This window comes from Acomys minous, assembly GCF_964271855.1.
Source record: "Acomys minous genome assembly, chromosome: 14".
Classification (NCBI taxonomy): Eukaryota; Metazoa; Chordata; class Mammalia; order Rodentia; family Muridae; genus Acomys; species Acomys minous.
Window position 1 is genome coordinate 47,790,137 of NC_140496.1, and position 6,549 is coordinate 47,796,685.

Genomic DNA, 6,549 nt, shown 5'->3' on the forward strand with positions numbered 1-6,549 from the left:
CAGGTGGCTCAGAACCAAGATGGCACCTCAGTCTTAGTTGGGTGAGGAAGACATCTAGTATGAATATGGTTCCTGCTTATTAATCAGGAGAGGGTTGCAAGGCTCTTTTTCCTGAGGTCTGTGAGTAGATCAGGCAGCGATGCTTGCTCTCACCCTGAACAAATCACTTGGAAGATGAAAGAAGGATTTATTTAAGTACTAAGTGTTTCTCTATGTTTTCAACACTCTCTCCATTGGACAGTGTTGTATTTTGAATATGAGTGTCCCCTCATAGACTCACATGTTCGAACAGTTTGTCCCAGCCGATGACGCTGTTCTGGAAGGCTATGAAACTGTTAGGAGGTGGAGTCTTGGCAGAGGAAGTGCTTTACTGCCAGCAGGCCGACTTGGAGGTTTTCTAGCTAGGTTCTGCTATGCTCTCTCTGAGTCCTGCGCATGGATGTGAAGTCATCAGCGAGGGTCCTGCACCTGCCATGTGACTTCCCTGCCAGTTTCCATGTCTTCCTGCCATGATGGACTTTACTCCTCTGAAACCTTAAGTCAAAACAAACTCTTTTTCTGTTACTCCGTGGTGTTGGCTTCCCCCTCAGGGTACCAGGCTGCCTGTGCTCTGAGCTGGACTGGAGGGAGGGAAGCGTAGCTGGGCATGGGTGATAAACACACCCAGAAATAGCTTTGGAGAGCTGTGTTGGTTTATTGGGGGGGGGTGTATTTGTGCCCCTGGGGAGGTGGCCAGGGTCTGTGGGACAGGGACTGTGTGGCTGTGCAACATCAGCCATGGGGTTTGGAACATGGTTCACCCGCATATTCAGGGGCTGTTGGGTAGGTGGATGGGCCCTTACAAGGTCAAACAAGGAGTAAAGTGTGGTGGGAACTGTCAGGGTAATAAATTCTTGCTAGGGTTAGTGGTGGGGGACCCGGCTTTATGGCACCAGATTGGAAGGGAGGGAAGACATGCTGTCCTCATGTCTGAAGAATCCTCGGTTGAAGCTTGCTTGACCCTTCCTCCGCAGCCTGGGGACATTACGGTCCCACACTTTTCCCCATAAGTTGATTTTTGGCAGGGTATTTTATCACAGCGACAGAAAAGAAACTAGTACACATGGATTATAAATAACTTAAGGTAAATATATTGCCTATTAATCAGTTTTGTGCATGTACACACACCTGTCACATTCCCAACAATCTACAAGCACACAACTATGTATTGTTAACAACATAAAGATTGTCACGCCTCAGGTTTCCAGAACTACCCCAATCCTGCATTGTTCATTACTGTGGCTTTAATGTGTCCCCCAAACAACTCATGTTAGGAATTTAATTAACATTGTGACAGCACATGCACTGCTCTTCAATTTATAATCAGATTATATCCAAATAAAATCATCATCAATTGAAAATATTGTTGAGTATTCTAGTCAGTGAGAGACTACTAGAGCAAAATACCTGGTGTAACCAACATAAACAGATGTTTATTTAGCTCCCAGTTTTGGAGGTTCAGAGGCAGGGCGCCCATCTGTGTGGTGCTGGTGCAGGTACCAGATGACAGTCTTGGGAGCACATGTGAGCAGCCAAATTTCAAGACAGGAAGCAAAGTGAGGCTGTGGAGTCTGACTAACTCCGTTCTGTTAAAGGGCCACCAGACTCCACTGTACCTGCCATTTCTATATTTAGGAAGCCGCTTGCTTTGCACTTCTTGTTTACTCAGGTAATATTTACCCTTCTTGGGTCTCTGACAGGGTTGAAGACTACATAGCTATAGTCTCACAAGTAAGCTTAAGTTGTTTCAGATTTTAAAAAAGTTTTAAAAGATATTTTTAGGTCTAAACAGACTTTCAGATTGATAACTACAAGCTATGATAGAAATAACTGGGGTACAGCACTCACCAAGACATGGTAGACAGTAGAGTAATTTCTCCTAATTTGCCAAATAAAAACGGACTAGACATTGTGAGTATAATTTTTACATCATAGTTTTCATAATTGTTCTTACTGTATGTAGTTATTACTGTAAAAGAAAGAGCCTTTTTATTTAAACAAAAAGAGGGAATGTTGGGGGTTGGTCTTGTGCTTTATGCATACAAATGCTGAATTCTGGGCTCCAACGTCTGGTTGCAGTCCATACAAGGGCGTTGTCATGTATATTGATCAATATTGTATATATTTTGCTCCCCAATTATCTCCAATTGGTTAATAAAGAATCTGGACAGCTGGTAGCTGGGCAGAAGAGAGTAGGCGGGGCTTCCAGTCTCAGGCTTGGGGTCTCCGCAGGGACGATGAGGTGAGGAAGAAGAGAGAAGAAGAAAAATGAGAGGAGAGAGGAAGAGAAAGACATGGCCTGATGGAACAGAAACATCCACACAGGCCCAATATGGCATGTAGCATGGGGCACAAGACTAACATAGGGGGATTAGTACAAATGCATAGCTGCCCAGCTACTGAGCCTAAAGCTTATAAATCAGTCTATGAAGTCTCTGTGTCATTTATTTGGGGGAGCAGAGTGGGTGAATAGGAAAGCACTCCCAAATATAAATTATTGTTATAGCTCTTTGTGAATTTCACCCCATGTACCCCAATCCCACACATCTCCCCCTCTCTTTATACCCATCCTCCACCCTCCCAGCCCCTCTCCCACACCCTGCACCACAGAACAAGAAACCTCCTTGCAGAAGCTAGTGTGTATCACAGTGTGCCCCGCAGTATACATACCCTTTTGTCACATTTCTTTGCTTGCAAATGTCCATCGCAATGACTCATTGATCTGCTTTGAGTCTCTGGCTTCTGCTGCTCTGTCAATACCGGAACCTCACTGGGACTCCTTTCAGACATCCTGTTGTTGCCCTGTGTCACGGAGACGCTGTGCTTTTGTAGTGTTGATCTCTTCATGCATGTCAGCGGTTCATAGATGGAGCAGATTTTGGGATGGGCCAATTCAAAGCCCTGGATCTGGGCTGCAGAGGTGTCTGAGCTGGCCAGACTGCCAGCTCTCCCACTCTTGGCCATTGGGCTGGCTTACCAGGAACTCCTGCAACCGGGGCCAGCTCTACCCTGCTGCCCGGGCAAGGTGCAGGACCCACTGTCCCAAATATTGCAGCTGGTGAGAGACATGGGCAGTCCCTCCACTCTCATGACCCCAGGACCAGCTCTCCTGCTCACCCGCAGTGGTGAGGGCGAATGGGAGTGGAGAAGATTTCCTCCTTGTCCATGTCACCCCACAGCAGAGAAGAGGTGGAGGTAGCTCTCCCATGCTCATCCCCCAGGGCTGGCTCCCCCACCCCCCCATAACTGTCACCAGGTTTAGCTCTACCGTGCTGCCCTGGTGAGGTGCAGGGCCCACTCTCCTGAGTGATGCAGCTGGTGAAGAGCAGAGCAAAACTCTCCTACTCTCCTGACCCCAGGGCCAGGTCTTCCACCTGCCATGGTTGGGGAGGAGAAGGGGGCGGGGAAGAGGGCATCTCTCCCTTATCTATGTCACTACTTGGGAAACAGTGGTAGGGCCAGTTCTCCCACACTTACACTCTTGGACTGGCTCCCCTGCAACTCCCACAATGTGTAGGGCCCACTCTCCTGAGTACTGCAGCCGGATAGGGGGAGGGTCAGCTCTTCTGATCTCATGACCTCAAGGCTAGCTCTCCCATGATGCCCAGGTGAGGGGTAGGGCCAATGTCCCCATTGGAAACATAACTTTCTGTTTTCAAGATGGCTGTTCTATAAGGTGTAAGGTGCCATCTCACAACAATTTGCTGGTTGTTATTTTCAGGAAGGGTTTTTCGAAATAGCCCTGGCTGTTCTGGAACTCACTGTGTAGACCAGGATGGCCTTGAACTCACAGAGATCTACCTGCCTCTGTCTCCCGAGTGCTGAGATTAAAGGTATGTACCACCAAATGAGGCTTATTACAGTTTTGATAGACATTTCCCCAACAATTAGTGATTGAGCTGTTCCCCATGCTTATTGCCATCTGAGCATCTTTGGAGACATCTCTATTCATGTCCTAAGCATTGGGTTATTTATTTTCTTGTTAAAGAGTTATACATGTCCTTTATATATCCAAGATGTTGGCAGGTGACAAGGGCAGGGACCTGCGTAGTGCCCATGGCCTTCTTCATAAAGTCACCAGCCTCCTTCATTCTAGAATGGCATTTCTGGCTAGAGATACCCAGACACATGACATCTCGATTTCACAAGAATCTGAGTAATCATGACCTCTTACAAAAGATGTATTTGGGACCGGAGAGGTGTGGTTAAAAATACTTGCTGCTCTTGAAGAGGACCTAGATTCAGTACTAAGGACCTACTTCGAGAGTCTCAGACCACCTATTATTCCAGCTTCAGGAGGATCCAACACCTTTCCCGGCCTACACAGGCACAACCTCCCAACCCCACGGTTGTACCCTTTTGGAGGCTAGAGGTTAACATCAGGTATGTTCCTCAATTATTCACCTTTTGAAATGGAGTCTCTGGCTGAACCTGGCTGGCCAGCAAGCCCCAGCATCTTTCTGTCTCCAGTTCTCCGGTGCTGGCATTGCAGCTATATGCTGCCATATGCTACTTTTTAAGTGGGTGCTAAGGGTCTTCATGCATGGCAGTCACGATGTCAATGAAGCCAGCTCTTTACCTCCTAATCCTTGAAGAAAAGAACATAAGATTTAAATAGCACATGTGTGTCCCACTCAGCAACAAGTGCTAACTTATATCAGTTTGGGCTTTCTCTCTCTTTCTTCTTTCTTTCTTTCCTCCTCCTCCTCTCCCTCCTCCTTCTTTGTTTTTGTTTGTTTGTTTGTTTTCCAAGACAGCGTTTCTCTGTGTAGCCTTGACTGTCCTGGACTCCCTTTGTAGACCAGGCTGACCTCTAACTCAGATACCCCTGCCTGTGCTTTCCAACTGCTGAGATTACAGGGGTGTGCCACCACCCACTATCAGCTTTCTTTTTAAAGCAGTAAGCATAACTAAAGTTCAATAAAGCAAAGCAAAAAGGAAAGAAAAAAATCTCCCTTTCTTGTTTCTCAACAATTTTTTGTTTTTCCCCTGGTTGTTTGCAGTTTACCTTCCCCTATCTTCATCTACTTCTGTGGGACACAGCTCCACGTTTCCCACCTCACTGGCTTCAAGAGCTACTGAAAAAAAAATATGTCCGAGGCACACAGTTGTTAAGCGTGAAGACATTAGTCCTCAAAATCAAGAATTACATTATTATGACTGAAAGACTCAAACAGCTACTGTCACAATATGTGTGATGATTCAGACATGAGCCACACTCAGGCAGATGTCAGATGCGTCTGTTCATAGGGAAGAGACAGATCGGGGTTGAGATGGAAGCTCTTTCTTCCTGTAGGATTCCCGCCCTCAGGAAATGTCATCATCCTGGACTTCCAACAATATCAGTGAGTTTCTGCCCTCAGGGAACACAGCTTGCTGGGGCCAGTCTGTGATGACAGACCCAAATAGTGAGTGCCAGGTAATACGGTGTGCAGTGCATGCGTTGTTTGGGGGTGGGGGGAACAAGGTCCTCCAGGAGGCTGCATTTGGACCACAGATCCATGGATGGGTGAATATAGGTGGGTGCTTTACTACTTAATGTCAGCGCTCTGTTTTTTGTTTTGTATTTTTGTTTGTTTGTCCGTCGCTGCTCCTTGGTCCAGGCTCCTGCCAGGCTTAGACTAGAGGCCTATTTGAGATCTAGAACACTCTATAGAGTCTGAGCTTCGTCATCATCTCAGCTATGGTCTCCTCAAATCTTCTCAGTTCCTGGCCATTTCAGAGACAGCTGGTCCAGGGATGACCTCCCATGAAAGGAAGCTTGCAGTCATGGCGGAATCTAGTTCCCCTGCAAAGATGCATCATGCACATCAAAAGAGTGAAAGTTCTGGGAAGACCTATAGCTAAGAACATGTGTCATCAATTTGTTCTCAACTTTTCTCACCATGCAACCTTTTAGGTAAATGTCTACCAAGACATCTTTAAACTGACCAGTTGCATTCAGAGGAGTCTGGTCACAGCCCACCCTCCAAAGGCTCCCTTATTGAGATGGGTAGCAAGCCCCCTGCTGGATAACATGGCACAAGCATTATGTAAAAACAATACATAAAACAAAAACTCATGTTCACATAGCCCTGTACTCTTGGTTAGGTTTTTGGTTATGTTTAACATATCGTGATAGAAAATCACAGGTCACTGAACTCTGGTTACAAAAAAAAAAAAGGGGGTTTCCATTTCCAAAAATTAATTTCTTTAAATTATTATGTGTGTTTATATATGTACGTAAGGCACATACTCCCCAGAGTGTGTAGGGAGGTTAAAAGACAACTTTAGGAAGTCAGTTCTCATCTTCCACCATTATGTGGGTTCTGGGGATTGAATTCAGGTCACCAGGCTTGCACAGCAAGCACCTTAACTTACTGAGCCACATCACCAGCCCCAAAAGGAAGTTTTTAGTGAAGACTCTCCGATATAGAAGTCAGACCATGCAGATCAACGCCATAGGCCGGTTCCTGACAATATGGATAAAAAGATGAATGGGCATGGGGTTCTTCAAGATTCTTACAGACC